General features: G+C 42.6%; 1 long non-coding RNA gene across 1 annotated transcript; it reads right to left on the bottom strand.

The window, feature by feature from the left end:
• Positions 1 to 2,256: 2,256 nt before the first annotated feature.
• Positions 2,257 to 19,033, bottom strand: LOC136322834 (uncharacterized). The gene is made up of 3 exons (XR_010728868.1): positions 18,922 to 19,033; positions 2,649 to 2,828; positions 2,257 to 2,304 (listed from the first exon to the last, which is right to left on the bottom strand). It is a non-coding gene; the product is annotated as an uncharacterized lncRNA (long non-coding RNA).
• Between the last annotated feature and the right edge of the window lie 471 nt (positions 19,034 to 19,504).

The following is a 19,504-nucleotide window of genomic DNA, read 5'->3' as shown; positions in this document are numbered from 1 at the left end:
CCCCCTGGTGGGCGTGCTGGGTGGATCCCGGTTTGTATTGGTGAGTGAAGGAGTATTGGGCGCATGCGGGAGTCTGTCTGACTGTCTCTCCCCATTTCCAGCTTCAGAAAAAATACAAAAAAAAAATTATCAAGTTTTCTCCTGCAACATTTGTTGTGCTATTTAGTTCTTGTCTTTGTATACTTTCTGTTGTGTTTATTATGTCACCCTGAATCAGTATTTCCTTAACTCATGGACAATTATAGTTTCTTAAACATTTTGGTATTCTTTTCATAAAACCTTTATCTTTGGCATACCTTTTAGATATTTAATAAAACTTGTTAAATAATAAATGTCACTTATGAAGTACAATAAGGGATTATAATTAGGTAATTCTGCAGCTTTAAATGCAATAAAAATAAAATGAGCTGGTTGAGTGGTTATAGACAAGATTTAGAAAGGTTTTTTGTTGTTGTTGTTTTTTTCCCATCATTGCAACTAGGACCACTGAAACAGCCCAATAGAAGAGTTTGGCCTGCTTATATTAGTATTATAACAACTCAATTAGACAAATGGTTCAATTAATACATTGTTAGTAGGTTGGCCATTTAGTCAATTAAACAAGAAAGCCAGGGCTGGCCACTATTCTATTGCTTCTAGGGTTTTTTGTTTTTGTGTTTTTCTCTTGCTATCTTGGTGTCTGTGGGGCAGCTGTATTAGGCTTGCTCGCTGGTTTACGGCTGCAAGCCCTTTGCCTGATTAGTGTGTGAGCACGTGGCAGCACCATGTGTGTATGGGTGCTTGTGCTGGGGGGTGGGGAGGATTATGGATGCGTGGATTGCCTGGGCACCACTGTGAGGGGCCATTTTGCTGTTTGTTTGCCTGAGAGGCAGTTTCCCCTGCCTGTGTGCTTGTCTGGCCGTTGTGAGACTTTATAAAGGGAATGGCCCAACCCTTTCCTGCTCTGCAGTTTTTCTACCATCTGCCCGAATCCAATGTGGACCTGCCTGGCCTTGGCCACCGGCATGACAGTGTCCCGCTGTGGTTTCACTTGTGCCTTTCTACCTTTACTACCCTCGACCTTTTCCATATCTCTCTCTCTCTCACTCCAACCCCTCTCTAAATCCTTCTCTCCTCTACCTTTTCTCTCTCTCTCTCTCTCTCTCTCTCTCTCTTCCTTCTCATCTTTCTCTCTGTCCCTCTTCTTCCTCACTCTAGGCATCAGTCTCCCCCCCCCTTACTCTTTCTCTCCAGCTCCCTCTGAACCTTTCCCTATCTCTGTGTGTCTCAATCTCCCTCTCTCTTTCTCTCTTCTCAGTCCTTTTCTCTGACTCTAGCTCTTCTCCATCTCTGTGTATCTCGACCTCTCTTTCCCTTCTCAGTCTCTCCACGCGACACACATGCTTCTCTTCCCGACCCCTTTGCCATTTGCATCTCTGCTGTGGCCTCTGTTGGCCCTGGGACCCTGGCTGGCCCTTACAGGGTGAGCATTTTCCAAGTTCAAGGACATTTTCAGAGTGCCAGTCCTGGCTTGCCTCACACAGCAAGTTCAGGAAGTCAGTTGTGGGTTCAAAATGGGTCATATGAGACAGACAGATAGCCCTTAACTTCCCACAGAGAGAAGCTATTTGTGCTAATAAATGGGGCGGGGGTGATGAAAGAACAAAAAGAAAAAATAGTAAGCTCTCCACACAAAAAAAGAACTGAAATATTTTAGAGCAGATGGAAAAGTCACATCATAAAATCTTAATCTTTGTTGAGGCAGACAAAATTTGTTTTTAGAAGCCATTTACTAAGGAATAGTCCATATATTTGAATGAGCTGTGATTCTCAATTAAAAGTATATAATTCATCCTTTTTAAGAAGTGTGATGTTTCTCTCTCAAAATACCAGGACACTATTCAAATATCCGTAAACCCATTCATTCCAGCCCAGGCTATAACTTAACTAGAGAAACCACAAGTGGAAGAGGATTTACCTTGTAAATGTTTTTGTATTTTAACCTTATCGGTTATCCTCCGTCAAGACACTTAGAGATCTTGAAAATAAAGATTTCTAAAATAAATAAGTGCACCTCCCCGGAGGAGAAGAATTACACAGATGTGGCATCCTCACCCCACGACAAGTCTGTCCCCCTAAGAGCCCCCAGCTTTCCCACTGCTTCATATTCATTAATTAGTCTGAGGTTTCCTCCGTGTTTCGTTTACAAAGCCACTTAAACCCACGCAACCATTTAACATATTTATGACCCCAGTTTTCTTTCTGTTCTCTGAGACTGTACCGTAATTGTTCTCCGGGCCCAGGGACTGCAGAGAGCCTTCCCTGCTGAAAAGAGACAACATAAAGAAGGAAATGAATGTGTGCGGGTTGAATACCTTCAACAAAACGACTGGGTGCAGTTTGGCCCCTGCCCCTCCTCCTCTCGGGGTCACTTTAATTGAGTGGAGCCTCACCCTCTATTGAGTGTATGGGAGACTATTAACTCTTAACAACGCTCTGTCTCAGGTTATTTATTTATTGCTTAAATGATTTGTTATTGCTACTTGAATTTAATATACCCTCTGGGAACCAAGATGGCAGCATCATGTTACAGAAAAACTACAAGTTATTTTAAAACTGTAATTGACATTTTATGAGCGCCGTAAAATCTTTCTGAACAAATAACTTACCATTAGTCAGAAACTTCAGCAGGAGATCTGTAAAATGAAGGCTCTGGGAGAACAGTACTGTACTTGTGTGTGTCTGTCCGCATGTGCGGGGAGGATGGGACACGGGCCAGCGGGGCAGCAGCGGAGGAACTCCATTTGACAATTTCATGGTGCTTCCACCCATCTTGATTTAAATCATCACTGTTAAGTCAGAGAGATATGGGGGATGGTGTAAAGGATTCCCAGGAAGGATGAACTGCATCCAGTGAACACACTGCAGGTGCTCACCCCAGGCCGCCAGCTTTTCTATTAATGGGAGCCATTCCCAACCAGACGGCAGTGCCGGCTACTGCTGCCGCACAGCTCAGCTGAGTCTGCAGTGACCGGATGGAATCACGTCTCCTCCGGCCGCAAGTCCCAACCATCTGTCGGTTCTGCAGCCCTTCGTAGTAGCTGTGAGGACGCATCACTGATAGCTTTGGACCATCCCTTTCCCTGTCCAGCAGAGCTTAGGAGTTTTGATATTGCTTAAGATGATAGGAGAGACTTTGGCTATAAAATCTACAATTCTGAAACTGGTATCTGCCGATGCGCTATTTCTACAAGATGCTGAGATGCTGTTGCGTCACCCGGATCCCCCTATGGAAAGGAAATCCCTCCGGTTGTCCTGAGTGTTGTGATGCTTATAGCTGCCTCCCTGGAACTGTGTTTGGCAGGAGTGAGGTTGCCATCTCCAAGTTCTGTCCCTTCCGGAAAGTAACCCAAATCCCTAAAGGATATTCAAAGGCCCAGGCTTTTTTGCCTGGATTCTGGACAGCTCTGAACAACCACCGAAGTTCCTGAACTACTTGTATCTGCTGGGGCCTTAGCCGCGACCACATCGCCGTCCAGCTTCTCCTGCTGCCGACCGCTTCCCTTGCCCGCCTGGCGGTACTGATCCGGACAGCACTCCTCAGCAAGCCTCTGCACACTCAGAACGTGTTCCCAGGCGCCCAAAGCATTCCCGTGGCCTTCGTTGACCCTTTGAGACAAACTGACACACTCAGGAACCATACACTTTCCACCAGCCGAGGCATCACTGAGGTTATTTCACAAACTGCACAGGAATGTATTCATCCAGTTTCTACTCTGTTTGTCCTAATCTCCTCCCTACTATTCCAAATGCTCAGCTCTGAAACCCTCATGAAATTCTACTGCTGGCTTCTAAACTCTGGTGACATTCTACTTTTATTTGTACTTTGGCTTTTCCAAGTGGCTTTGACTGGGAGCTCCTGTCCTGTATTTTGCAAACGATTTTTGAAACCAACAGAAAGAAGCTCTTCACAGTAGTTACAGATGAGAGAGGACCCAACCCCAACCCTAAGCTAGTTAACTTAACCTGCTTAGTTAACGCTGGCCTCCCTTCCCCACTGACTCCTCCACTCCTCCTGCCCCGCCAATATTTTGAAACAAGCACGCCAGACAAAAGAACATTAGAAACAGTCACAAAATGACACATTATATGCTGCACATGACAGGAAAGCATGATAGTTGTATTTGGTTGAGGCTTAATCTTTTAGAAGTATTAGCAATGTGCTAGGTACTCACCAGAGCTTGGCACACAAAACCGAATGTAAGAGCCCAGTATAGAAATAAGTACCACTACAGAAGACTTACACTGAATAAGGCTCATTTTATAGACTAATCCACACAAGGAGAACAATGTCACATATTATCTAAGACAGTGTTTTTCAACCAGTGTGCCATGGCACACTAGTGTGCCATGAGACATGGTCAGGTGTGCCTTGGAGAAATTAAACATGGGTCCCCAAACTACGGCCGCGTGCCGAATACGGCCCACGGAGGCTATTTATCTGGCCCACCACCAGCCGCCTCCATCCGAACATAAACATTCCCCTCACAATCCCTCCAGCTATCAGTGACAGGAAGAGTGGAGGCACAGGGAACGCTCACTGACCAATCACCTTCTAGGACTCATCCCGACCACTAGCGATGAACCAATAGTAGGCCGCCTCTCATCCACACCCAGGAAGGTCCCTGCTCGGGCTGCCGTGCACTTGTCATTGTGTGGCCCCAGCGAGTAGTTGAAGCTGCTACTCCTCCCCATGGTCCCAGTTTCTAATCCTGGTCAGGACTGGAGGTAAATGTTGCCACCACTAGATGAAGCCTCAGCCTCAGCCTCAGCTAGTTATGTCTATCCTGATGGTGTATATAGATATTTGACCTTTTTCTTTTTAAAAGAGGCCCCTGCAGAGGGTGATATACAATGCATCACAATGTTATCTATATTGTATATGGCCTCCTGAAGGATCATCTTCTTAAAGAGCTCAAATCTCTATATACACCATCAAAACAAACAGAACCAAGGCCCCTGCACCCAGCTGACCACGGGATTTGAACCCACAACCTCAGGGAGAACTCTAGTATTTATCAGAATTCTTACCTAGAAAGCAAACTTCTCAATTTGACAGTAGAGATGCTCTGAGGACTTATGATGTTACACAAGTACCCAACATTTTCTAAAATTGATTTTGTCCAATCTCTATATAGAGAGAGTATTTGTCAAATTGATTTGAACCCACAACCTTGATGAAAGCTCCAGTATCTATTAGTGGGACTGTATATATGAGGGGATACATGGGACTGTATATATGAGGGGTTACATGGGACTGTATATATGAGGTTACATGGGACTGTATATGAGGGGATGTTACGTGGGATTGTATATGAGGGGATGTTATGTGGGACTGTATATGAGGGGATGTTACGTGGGACTGTATATGAGGGGTTACATGGGACTGTATATATGAGGTTACATGGGACTGTATTTATAAGGGGATGTTACGTGAGACTGTATATGAGGGAATGTTATGTGGGACTGTATATATTAGGGGTTACATGGGACTATATATATGAGGTTACATGGGACTGTATTTATAAGGGGATGTTACGTGAGACTGTATATGAGGGAATGTTATGTGGGACTGTATATGAGGGATGTTACATGGGACGGTATATATGAGGGGGTTATCCTTTTTTATTTAACTTTTTTTTTAATAAATGTAATTTATTTAAAGGACCTCTGCCAGGCATATTTCACTCTTGTGATTGTTTGGGATCTCAGCAAGATGAGTAAGTGACAGTGATGGAGAAGTTTTTGAGATGGGAAAATGGAAATGCTGAACAGGGCCCTGGACAAAATTCTGATCCAGATGAAGGCCCTAGTATGAGTGGTTGACAAAAGAAAAAAGACAAGAAGGTGAGCTCAAGGCAATACAGCGAAGCTATCTTTCACTTGGATTTACTTTCACCGGGGATGAGACAGCACCGACTCCGCTGTGCTTGGTGTGTGGTGAGAAGCTATCCAATAGCGCCATGGTGCCAAGCAAGCTTCAACACCATCTCCAAACGAAACACCCTTCCGTTCAAAACAAGCCGATGGACTATTTTGTACGCTTACGTACAAACAATGAGAAACGGGCAACTTTTTTGAGAAAAACCACAAAGGTAAATGAGAGATCCCTCAAAGCTAGCTACCTTGTTGCTGAACTTGTAGCTAAATCAAAAAAGTCCCACACTGTGGCAGAAACATTAATACTGCCAGCTTGTAAAGCCATTGTAAATGAGATGCTTGGCCCTACCACGGCCAAAGAGATAGCTAAAGTGCCTCTCTCAGATAACACAATTGCCAGACGTATTGATGACATATCTGCAGACATTGAAACTGTTGTTTTGGAAAGGGGGCACATCAGTAAGAAATTTGCCTTGCAACTTGATGAGTTGACGGATATTAGTAGACATTGTCAGCTCTTGGCCAACGTGCGTTTTGTGGATGGAGAAGCCATTAGAGAAAACTTCCTATTTTGCAAGGCACTGCCAGAAAAATCAATAGGAGAGGAAATATTTAGGTCCCATCGGAATATCTTGATAAAAGCAGGCTTACATGGGAAAACTGCACAAGTGTCTGCACTGATGGAGCCGCAGCCATGGTCAGGCACATCAAAGGCTTTGTAACTAGGGTCAAAGAAAGAAACCCAGATGTTATTGTTACGCACTGTTTTTTGCACCATTAGGCCCTTGTTGCAAAGACCTTATCAGCAGATCTAGCTCCTGTGTTGAATGATGTTGTGAGCATAGTGAACTTTGTGAAGATGCAACCTTTGAGATGGCGCTTATTTGCGTCTTTGTGTAAAGAAATGGGAGCGGAACATAAAATCTTATTGCTCCACACAGAGGTCCGGTGACTGTCGTGCGGCAAAGTGCTGGCCCGTGTGTATGAGTTGCGAGAGGAACTTAAAGTATTTCTGACAAATGAGAGGTCTGATTACTCAAAGCTGTTTAGCTGTTTGCAAGTGATGAGTGGTGTGCAAAGCTGGCATACCTGGCTGATATATTTCATTATCTGAATGAACTGAACACATGGATGCAAGGCCAAAATGAAAACCTGCTTATAAGCACTGATAAAATGAATGGATTCCATTTAAAGGTGCAGCTCTGGCAACAACATGTGCAGCGTGGCAACCTTGAGATGTTCCCGCTCACAGAGAAACAGCATGATGGCAACACTGCTGCAATGTGCGAGGTGATTGGCAGACATTTGAAAACTCTTGAGAAGACGTTGTCATTTTATTTCTCTTCAGCCTTCACAGAATGCCTTGACTGGGTTAGGGACCCATATAGCTCAGTATCCGTTGCTGGAAAGGACATGACTTTAAAGGAGCAAGAGGAACTCATTGAACTGAAATGAGACCGTGGTTTAAAGCTAAAGTTTGCTGATCTTCCTTTGGACAGTTTTTGGTTATCTGTTGCCAAGGAGTTCCCCATTCTGGCCAACAAAGTTATTTTGACATTGCTTCCATTTTCAACCACATATCTATGTGAGCTGAACTTCTCAAGCTTGACTGCGATAAAAACTAAAAACAGAGAGAGACTGAGAACTGTTGAGGAAGAGCTTCGTGTGTGTCTTTCTACCATTCCTGCCAGGATATTCTTTTTGTGTTCATCGAAACAGGCCCAGGTTTCACAATAAGTGAGTATAAATACATTTAGAAACTATATTATTAACTATATGTATAACATGTACTGTGTTAGAGTGTCATTTTGTGTCATTTTGGCAGGTGGTGTGCCCCAGGATTTTGAAAATGTAAAAAATGTGCCGTGGCTCAAAAAAGGTTGAAAATTACTGATCTAAGACACTAACTTCCTCCCTCCCCCCAACACAGAGGCTCTCCAACTTTAATTTCTGGACTGTTGGCATGTGAGTACTCATCTTTAAGATTGGGAACTGCTATATCTATGAAGGCCTGTTGCATTTCCAAAGAGTTTTAGCTATTTAAATTTTCTTTTCAGGGAATGATTTAAAATGTACTTGAAATTTATTTTAATCAAGTATGGTAAGATATAAAGACACAGAAAAGATTGCCATGAAGAAATTAAACATTTCTACTCATAGATCCAGTGGTGAGCCAGTTTGCATCAGTTCGGCAGAACCAATACCTAATTTTTTGTTGAGTACGGCAAACTGGTTGTTAAAATGGCACTTGTAATCAGGGTTCTCTGTAAGGTGGGCACCTGGGCAACTGCCCAATGTGGAAATCACAAATTTACATTCCTTACTCTTTTTTAACGTTCATCTGCGCAACAGCGTATTCTAAGTGCCCATGGCAAGGTTCATTCCGCCCACAGGTGAAAAAAATTCCAAGTGAGGGCACCAATCAAGAAACACTATGGGAAAATGTGTCTTAAGTAACACTTTTATTGTTGTCAGGTGTTATTTAATATTTTTTATTAATATTTTAAAACTCTTCCTTATAACATAATCTAAGCGTGCGGACGTCTTCTATTCTTATTTAAGTATTAAATGCATGAAATGATAAACTACTTTTAGTTATATCATTTTTTTAATATTTAAAACGGTCATTAGGGCAGAGAACGGTTGTTAAATTACTTGAATCCCAGCACTGCACAGATCCCCAGAAACAGAAGGCACTGCACACACAGGGCCACACGGGAAAGCACCAGGGTCAGTCGGGAAGAAGAGGGGGTGAAGGGACCCAGACAAGACCCTTTACTGTAGTTTCTACCGGAAGGAACCCAGGAGGCAGGGTCAGCAGGTTTAGGATGGGCTGGTTTGAATAATTTTGTGGTCTCTAGGGTCTGCCGGCTATCTCTAGATGCACGGTACCTGGTCCTGGGGTGGTTGGGGAAGGTGGATAATGGTCCAGTGTGAGAGAACCCCACAAAGAAGGTAGTTTGTTTGCATGTGAAAGACAAACTCACAGGCAAACCACTTGCTATCTCTAGGAATTAGCTAATGTTGAGAGGGCAGTCACTGCAGTGCCCCAGATGTTATAGCATCAAACACAGCAAGTGGAAGAAGTGGTTATTACAAAGGATGAGCTCAGATTGCCTCCCTGTCATTCCTACCCAAAGGTCCCATCCAGACCTCTGGTGCTGTGAGATGCTTTCTTCAGCTGAGAAGTGTCAGAAAATAGACACAATGAAGCTGCATGCTAGGCAGGATCTTAAAAGAATAAAAATTTACATCACAGCATAAAGCATTTATTCACCTGCTTTACAGGAAAGGAAGATGTTTCTGTAAAAATATCAGTGCATTGAATGGATGCAGAATTGTGGGGATTAACACAGCTGCTCACGAGAAACTTGGAATTGCTAACAAAGACACCCTCCAGTTCCAGCTGGTACTCTTTGTAGGTGAAGGGCAGGAACCACTCCCATGGCTATTCTCTCTGAATGCTCCCATAGGGCCAGGAACCTTGGGCTACCTGGGCTGATGGTGATGACCACAGGAGCATATGCGTCATCAGTCGAGAGCATATGTTCAAGAGTTAGAAGAAGTGTTGAGCCATGTCTTGGAAATGGACACACCAGCTGCTTCTCTCGCAGTACTCAGAGATGGAGTTAGTTCAATATCTCTGACTTCTCAACCAACAATTAACCTCCCTTTCAGCAGGGAACTTCAACCTTGGCTGCAAATTGTGATCTCCCGGGACTTTGAGACACAGATGCCCAAGGCCAGTCCCTGGACACTGGATTTTGACACATATCATCAGACAGAAAGAGTTCATCCACCCGGCACTAACAGCCGAACACTAAACACTGAGAATTGCAGTAGAGAAAGTTTGCCTGTTTTATTATGAACGGCGTCACCCAGGAGAATGAGAAGTTAACAACCCTGATCCAGGGTTTGGGGAGGGTTTTTCAAAGGGTTGGGGGAACAAGTGCACAGAAGCACTGGCGGGGCAAGTTTTAACTGGAGGACCTTGGAACTTGGCCTTTTATGATAAGGGGTGTCAACAACCGATTCTCTGCACAATGAACCACTTGCTTCTAAAAGGGTTCCAGTGTTCAAGTTCCAGTTTTGTCTCAGATATTTTGGTTTCAGGTAAACTCAGAGGCAGATTAAGGTTGGTTGAGGCCCCAGATACAGAGAAAAATATAGAGCCCCTTAAAAAAAGAGACAAGGAAAATAAAAACACATGTTAAATAAAAAATATTATGTACTATTAATGTTAAAATTGCACATATGAAACCAAACTTGGTGTCATTAGAAAAATGTTTAAAGTTAGGATTTTGCGAGGCCCTTCAGAAGTCGGGGCCCAGGTCGCGTGCGCCCGATACGCCTGTCGTTAAATCTGCCTCTGGGTAAACTGAAGATTAAATTTCTCTCTGCTGTGCATACTTTGGCTGCACGACTTGTGGTTTTTGGTCTATTGTCTCTGAAAAGCAATTCAGTATCTTGTAAAGTAGGATGGACCGTTTTGAGCTGGTTCTGTGGTTACACATGCATCCCTGGTGACTCTAGTACACAGCCAAGGCTGAGAATTATTACTTGTCTAGCACCTTGCTACAAAGTGTGGCCTGTGAACCAGCAACATCTAGGATCATCTGAGAGCTTGTTAGAAGTACAGTCTCAAGCCCCACCTAAAACTATGCAGTCAAAATCAGCATTTTGATAGGATTCCTGAGTGATATGTTTTGCACATTACAATTTGAAGGAACCCATGTCTAGACTTTTCTATGGATGTAATTTCTGACCCACTGAATGTCTGGAATACTCAAGTCTTCTTTTAACTCAATGGCTTCTATTTTCTCTCCTCTTGGTTAGTCACTCTGCAGGCTTTGGATGCAAGTTGGACTCCACCCCTGCCTCCCCTGACCACCAGCTCCACTGGATCCTATAAACAGAGCAACTGTTGGGCAAATTCCTTAGGGCCTGCTGGACAGCCTGCAAACCACTTGGGAGTTCTCTTATCATCTAATGATTAGACTCTAATCTATTAATCTATTCCACTGTGGCCAGATTCCTAGGCACCCAGGACCCAAGGCCAGATTTCTTGGAGGGAGGCCCAGGGCCAGGCAAGTATCTACAGAGATTCCTCCTCTTAAATTCTTTTTTGTCCAGAGCAATTATCTTGAAAATTGCCATCATACCTCACCTTGGAAATTAGACCTTGCAGTGCATTGGCCATAACTAGAAGATGCTTTAGATGGGGTAGGAGAGTTTTGGTGTTGATGAACCAGCCTCAAGGGTTAACGGCCCCTAGGATTATTCATTCTGTGAATTGGGCCCCAGGGTAAAGTTAAAACAGCATCATATTCTTACCAGAGCTTAGTAGTTAGTTTCTGCTTCCATTCAGGTTAGAAAAAGAAGGCATGGATACAAGCTACTGGTTCTTATAAAATGACAGTTTTATACAAAGTGTGTTTATATCTTTACTTAAATTCAAGACTTCAACAGTCATGGTTGACCACAGTATTACCTTTAGAAACAGATGCCACTTGGAGGGAGTGGTAAGACATTAAGAATATGCAAAGAGAAGAGGTACAAACTTCAGTCTGAGTCATGGGGGTGTGGTAGGTTGTACTTTCAAGGACTACATTTTATCCCACATAGCTCTGTGTACCGTGTGGCTTTAACAGTCCTCCCTGAGTGATGAGGTTCATGTCCCTCCCTCTGAACCTGACAGAGTGACACTGGTAAGTTCAAAGGTGAAGTCTCCCTGAGTCTCTTGGATTCTAGACACCATGATATGAGAGGGGGCCCCACAGCCTTTGAAAAAACATGTCTGATGAACATCTATAGCTGAGATTTTAGCCTATGGCTTGAGCTCCCAACCAACAACAGAGCCAACTGATCAGCCACCTGAATGAACCTCCTTGAAAGTAGATTCTCCAGCCCTAAGTCAAGCCAGTCTTCCTGACTCTGGTAGGAGCAGAGGGGAGAACAATCTAAATTGCAGATTCGTGTGCAAAATAAATGACTTTTTGTTATGTTAAGCCATTAAGTCGTGGGGTGGTTTGTTGTATAGTAATAGATAAATAAAGTAAGGCCTTCTTAATCCATGGGCCTTGTGATGGGGGTGCTGCAGAAAGGAGAAGCATGACTATTTAGCTCTACTTGAGATGCCTGGGATGTTTACAGATACACCCTGCAGGACTGTGCAATCATCCCACACATCTCAAGCAGACCTTAATACTAGGAGGAAAAAACTCTGGTATTTGGGCTTCAGGTAAAAACTGAGATTTTATTGACCAAGCCAATAAGAGATCCTGAAATCCAGCATTGTTGGTTTTTCCTTGGGTAGGGAATGGGCTGGGGTCTGCCTACTCCCCAAAGGACCACCCATAGTTATCTGTTCACTCTCTGCTCCTCCCCAACCACAGGGCCCAGGGATCAAGAGGGCCCATCACGACCATCTGTTTACTTTTGGGGGGACCTCTTCACTCTATCTTCTTGACTATGCGTCTCCATGCTTTCCCATGGCAAGGGAGTCAGAAGCACTTCTTGGAACAGAAAGGGAATGAGACTGAGATGGGAGAACACATACACTAGTAGCTTAATAATTTACCTGTCACTTTTACGTTTTGTTCAGGAGGTCACTGAGGGAATGTAAGGGCTACACAAAAGGAGAGAGTAGTATGGATCAAAAAACCTGGGTCCAAAGCATGAGCCAACAGATTTTAAATTATCATCCATGGATTAAATATTTCTCAAAATTTATGTAAATACACATACTGTATACACATTATTGGAAATATTACAGAGAATGGCCAACTCTAGGAGAGTAAAAGTAGCTGAAGTAACAAGATGGTCAATATGATCCATTAGATTTTAAAAAAGGAAAAGATACTGAGCTGCAGATCAGGAAGTCAGAAGTGCCATCTTAGAGCAGCTGTCTGACCCTGGGAACGTAACAGCGTTCCACAGCTTAGTGTTTCATCAGTGAGATGAAAGATTGAAGGAGAGCATCTTAAAACTCCCTTCAGCCCCACTATCCTACAAGTCCTATGCAAGTCATGCTAATACAGGCTGGTTCAATGAATGACCAAGCTGTTTGCATTATGAGAAAATTAGTTGAAATTTCTGAAACCATATAAACATTCATCAGAAGAAGATTAGCTAAGATCCATCCCCACACTGGAATACTATGTAACCATCAGAAGGAACAGGCTGTTTTTGATGTATAGTGTCAAAGTGGAGAAAGCGTGGAGCAGATCAGTGCAATTAAATGTGCTATGGTTTTTTAAATCTTTGCTCTCTGCCAGGTGCTGGAAAGATGACTGCCAGCTGCCTCTGGGAGGTGGGATGGAGTAGGTGCTGTAGCCTGGAGAGGCTGAGTCTTGAGGTTCACTGTGCTCTCTTTTGTACCCTTGGACTTAGATATCTCTTATGAAGCCATAAGAGAGCATACTAAACAAAGATGACATTGCTGCTGCTGATGTATACGTGGGAATCCTCATGGTGAGGCGCATTTAAGTTTCATACACTGCAAAACATCTATTCCTATACTCTCTTCTGCTTCGATCTTTATTATTTTCATTCCTCAATTTTTGCTTGTTTAATTATCCCCAATGGGATTCACTGGAAGCATGCAATGTAAAAAATAAAAGGTATTTCTTTGAAAAAAAAAAAAGCAAAACAAAACAAGGAAACAGATATTTTCAGAGTTCAGAAAAAGCTATACAGAAGTCAATCTGCATCCACTGGATTTTAGAAGATTTTTTTCAGGGAGAAAGATATTACTGTCATGTCTCCATTGATACAGCTTTTGTTTGCCTATAACTTTGTATGGAATGTTTACACAGAAACAGAGATGAGGGTGGGCATGGGTGCAGGTATCTAAAACCATGTTCATAGATTAGGCATTCAAGAATGATGAGGAAGAAGCTGCCATATGAACATGATTTCTCTAATACTAGTGTCATTATATAAAGACACTAGGGATATGCTTGCCCTGGAAGAGATTTAGTTATTTAGTGACAGAGACAGAGTGAAGGACAGATAGGAACAGACAGACAGGAAGGGATATGAAAAGCATCAATTCTTTGTTGCTACACCTTAGTTGTTCAAGGCTTTTTCATGTGTGCCTTGACCAAGGGGCTACAGCTGAGTGAGTGGCCCTTTGCTCAAGTCAGCGACCTTGGGCTCAAGCCAGTGACCTTGAGCTTCAAGCCAGTGACCATGGGGTCATGTCTATGATTCCACGCTCAAGCCAGTGACCCCACACTCAGGCTGGTAAGCCTGCGCTCAAGCCGGTGGCTTCAGGGTTTCGAACCTGGGTCCTCTGCATCCTAGTCTGAAGCTCTAGCCACTGTGCCACTGCCAGGTCAGGCTATTTACTTATTTTTAATAGAGAAGAAAAGTATTATATGACAGTCTTAGTCCACTTAACTTGCTATAACAGAAACCATACAGATGATGGTTTAGAAACATCAGAAATTTATCACAGCTCTGGAGGCTGGGAAGTTCAAGATTGCTGTCTTGTGAGTAACTACATCCTGATTCATAGACACCATCTTTTCAGTGTCTTTACATGGCAGATTCAGCTAGGGAACTCTCTCACACCTCTTTTATAAGGGCACTAATCCCATTCATGAGGGCTTCACCTTCATGACTTTATCACCTCCCAAAGATGTCACCTCCTAATACCAGCACATGAAGGGTTAAGATTTCAATGTATCTATTTTTGGGGGGGACACAGACATTTCAATCATAGCAATGACCTTGGAATGGAAAGTTAGACAATGAATAAGCACAGCTATGCAGGCTTTATTATATTGACTATGCCTTTTTTTTCTTGGTAGTTTAACATTTTTAAACAAGTAAATAAAGATGTGTTTAAGGAACTGTTGAAGCTAGATTAAATAAGGCAGACTAAAGAGTAGCAAGCTTTCATTAAAAATATTCTGTTTTGAATGATGATGTTGATAACGATAATGATGGTGACGATGATGGTAGTAGTGATTATACAGTGTTTGTTATAATGATGATGGTGGTGAAGATGATGATGGTAATTGTGATGGGTAGTGATAATAATAATGGTGGTGATAATATCTCTCATTTATTTTTAATATGTGCCAGGAATTGTGCAAACTGCTTTACTTACATTAAATCATTCGGTTCTCACAATATTTCTATTAAATAAGTATTGTCTCTAATTTCTGCATCAAGAACAAAGGCTCTAAGAGATCAGGAAACTTTAAGAAGGTCAAAGTTTTCTCTGTGGTATTATATCAGAGGTAAATTATTCCTGATGCAAATCACGCACCATAGCCGAACTCAAACAGACAGGTCACATGGTACCCTACCTCTTTTAACTAAATGTCTCTTGAAAGGCCTTGAGAACTCTTTTTTGAAACTGTCAATGGGAAACACCAGATGATTCCTTGTCTACAGTTTGGTAGTCAGAAAAAAAAAGTGTGCTTTTTTTCATTTTGTTTATCCTCAGAAGGTCTAGCTAAAAACCAATGCTCTGTTGCTTTCTAAAGTAGTAGTTTCAAATGGCAAAGATTTTAGCTAACACTGGAAATGGCACATAAACTAACCTTTGCTGCAGGGCTAAAACATCTGGGTATACCTAGGTTATATATGCAAACATCACCACATCAACACTTGTTGGCTCAGAAAGGCTGGAAACCATTTTCTATTCTGCACTAGTGCATCCATGAGGGAACTCTTTGCCATTGGTCAATATGGTGATGCCACACGGTCCCATTTACTCTCTGACTTTTTTTTATGACACAGCGCCTTTTGAACTCAATTATACTGTCAGAAACCCAACTCTTAGGTTCTGGGCCAGTCTGCTAGTAAATTTGAGCAAGGATTAAAAACAGACAGCAGCACTCAGACTGTTTTAACTTCATCATTGTTGGGAAAGTGTTCAATTTAAGGCATCAGCTGATGAACAATTTGACGAGACACACTGCCTCTGTTCCCCATCTAGTGAGAAATGAGAAATCTGGCCAGTCTGGTGGATACTCTCCATCAATAGGCCACTTCAAGATGTTCCTTACACTCTTTATCATCCTTTTGACCATTTTTTAAAAGAAATAATGGTGCATGGTGATGTCATTCAAGTGATACACCTGTTCTTAAACCTACCTAAACTTTGTATTAAGAGGCAGTGAGTTTTATATTGTAAATATTAGTTTTCAGCTGTTATTTTCAAGGAAGACCTCAGAGCACATTGAGTGCTCTTGTCACTGAACCCACCACTAATTCTTCTTCACCACAGAAAGACCTGATTAGCTATATGTCTCTCAATAAGGGTGAAGTTTGTATTCGTTTCTATTTTTGAAAATGAGTACCACAAACTGAGTTTTTATGTGTCACTGAGATACATTTGTTCTGGTGAGTCCTACACGGGTGTAGTGAAACCTTTTTCAGTGAAGAATCTTCTTAAAGATAAGGTCATTCAACCAGATAAAGACTGGAAACAGGAATTGGGAGACTATTGTTGAGATAGATGGAAGAGCCTATTGATGGTCAAATAAGTTTGTAAATATGATATATATGTTTGCTCGCTTATAGTTTGTATTGTGTGTGGGGGACAGTCTGTAAGCAGGCCGGGTGGTTATAGCCTTAGGCTTAATTTTAAGACTTAGCTTTTCCCCACACCCTTGACTGATTGCATGATGTGAGTGGTGCACTCTCATGAGGAATCCCATTATGCCTCAGATAAGTGACTTTGTATCAGAGACTTCCTTGTTTGTATATTGGATTAAAGGTTTGGATTTCTACACTATAAAATGAGGAAGACCAGGAGCTTGCTCTCTCTCAGTTCCTGAGATTAGCATTAGAGAAGAGAGCAGAGAAAGGCCATGTGGAGGAGAGGAAAGGCAGCCAAGATGGTGGAGTGCTGAAGGAGAAGCCAGTTAGTGCAGAGTTTGTGCCGAGAGAAGGAGATGGGGAACAGAGATGAATAAGGCTGGTGAGCTAGAAACCTTTGATTCTGGGAAAACTCGGATAAGTCAACAGCTTTGCGAGCGCTGAATGATTGGGTTTTGGAGCCCAGTGTGTGTTTTTACTTGCCCGTCGGGTGCAAGCTAGGATTAAAGCTAATGGCCCACCAGTTCTTGGCTCTGTTGTTTTATTACCATCTGTCCGAATCTAATGCAAACCTGCATGGGCCAGGCAGGTGTGATGGTGTCTGCGGCTACTGGCTTTACACCTATGTATGCTTTTTTCCTTGGTCTTTATTCTGAAAAAGTTGAATGTCTAGGAGTTCACTCCTGGATATTGTTAGTTAGAAACAATCTTTGGCATTGGGCACAACCTGGGCTCTGAACAGAAGGGGACCCATGAAGTGTATCACAAGCTAAAGATGAGTGATCTCCATTTTGTAAGTCAAAAATAAGATACTGCCTGTTTGTTATTTTTGCTTTTGCTCTGTCCTTGCCTTGAGAAGTTTTTTTTGAACATTCCAGCTGTGCAGTCAATTATAGAGAGCAGCACACATGTGCCAGATTATTAAAGGAAAACCAATCCATTGAATTTAACATGGTGGTAGCAGAAATTTTCAGCCAAAAATACTATGTAGAACATGAATCTTAGAGAGAGAGATCGGGATTGGCACTGAGTGGCCTAGCCTCCTTTTCTGGCCAGTACAATCTCTCCCCATATTTGACTAAGGAGTTCTGAGTTCCATGTTATTAAAGAAAGTAGTTTCCTGACAGTCTCACAGCTTAATATGCATTTGGGAAAAGAACGAAGTAATTAATGGATTGCACATGATCTGCCTCCACCTGCCTTTCTTTCCCTCCCATGTGACATGATAGTCAGTTACAAGTCACCACATTTAACATTTATTCATTGACTTTAAAGTGTCCAGTTGTACTCTGTACATGATTATGCAAATCATGTCTTTTTTATTTTCTATAGGGCCTGACCTGTGGTGGTCCAGTGGATAAAGAATCAACCCAGAATGCTGAGGTTGCCAATTTGAAACCCCAGGCTTGCCTGGTCAAGGCACATATGGGAGTTGATGTTTCCTGCTCCTCCCCTGCTTCCCTCTCTCCTTCTCTCTCCTCTCTAACATGAATAAATAAAATTTTAAAAATGTTTTTCGTATTTCTTATGCTTGCTTGTATTTCTGAGCCTTGCTGAGTAGGAGAGACTGTCCTTCCCAGAGCTAATCAACTTCTAGAGACAGTCAAGGACTCACCAGTGAGTGCACCTTTCATATGCAAACCAACCAATTCAGAACTCATTCAGAACACCACAACCACCACACCTCCACCACTATCTTCTTTATTAAACCCTTCACACTCCAGGCCACTATTTCCCCACCCTAACTAATCACAGAAGGGGCAGGTTCCAGACATCTAGAGACACTCCTTAAACCCCAGATTCCATTGAAATTATTCAAGACAGCCAATCCTAAACCTGTTTACCCAGCCTTGCCCGTTTTCTTCCTCCAGAAACCACAATAAAAGTTCTTGCTTGTGATTTTCTTCTGTTCCTTCTGTCCTCTGACTGGCCCTGGTGCTTCCCCATGTGACCCTGCATCGCATCAGATGCCCTTCTTTTTGAGAGCTATAAGAAACTATTTTTTCATTGGTATTCATTTCCTGATCTGTTGGCCTTACTACTTCTGAATGATAACAAAACCCATATTTAAAAACATCAGCTTCCAGATATGCTGCAGGTTTCCTGGTCCAGATAATGCAGAGATTTCCTTTTGGTGGTGCAAATTTCTCCCATAAAGAACAACCTTTGTCAGATGTCATCCCAGTGGTGTATTGTACGGCCAGTAACCGCAGCTACCATCAAAGCCGCCTGGCCAACATAGGTTCAGGTTTGATTCAGACAGATGGCAAGGAATCAACAGAGCTGAAAACTAGTGGTTCATTTTTCTTTACTCTAGACTCACACTTGGCAAGTGAGTAAAAATACACACTGGGCTCCAAAACCCACTCATTCAGCACTCACAAAGCTACTGACTCATTTGAGTTTTCCTAGAATCAAAGGCTTCCTAGAATCAGACCTCACCTCTGTTCCCCATCTCCTTCTCCTCCAGGAACTGGCTTTTCCTTCCTTATTTAGCCATTTTGGTTGCCTCCTCTACATGGCTTCTCTGTCCTGCTCCAGCCTGGGCTCCTCCTCCCTACAAGTATATGGTCACTTAGCTCCTCTGTTTAAAACCTTTTGGCTCAATAGCCCTCCCCCAACACATATTAGCATAACCACGCCCCTTCCAAGCAAGAAGGGCAACTAGCTATATCAAGTGAGGACCTCGGCCATCTTTAACAATAAGGGTAAGAAAAAATAACTTTATCTGCTCAACATGTATGTAAACAGCATGAATTCTAGGTACCTTTTCCGCTCGCTGCCTCTTTGGCCCAGAGAGAAGGACAAAAAGTCAGTTGGAAACTTATTGAAAAAAAACTGTGTAATTTAAATCTATTCTAAAGCAGGAGGTCAGTGACATTTTCTGATATCACACTTTCCTCCAGTGGATGTTGCATCATGTGCTCTGGGATCTACCTTTATTTCCATTGGTTTCCCATCAACCTTATCAGTATCTCCAACTTTGGTCATTTGCCAGAGCACTTTTCAATCTAATGTATTACAT

Source organism: Saccopteryx bilineata, chromosome 2, assembly GCF_036850765.1.
Source record: "Saccopteryx bilineata isolate mSacBil1 chromosome 2, mSacBil1_pri_phased_curated, whole genome shotgun sequence".
In the NCBI taxonomy this organism is placed as follows: domain Eukaryota; kingdom Metazoa; phylum Chordata; class Mammalia; order Chiroptera; family Emballonuridae; genus Saccopteryx; species Saccopteryx bilineata.
Note: the sequence above shows the minus strand (reverse complement) of the source record. Positions and strands in the feature narration are given on the sequence as shown.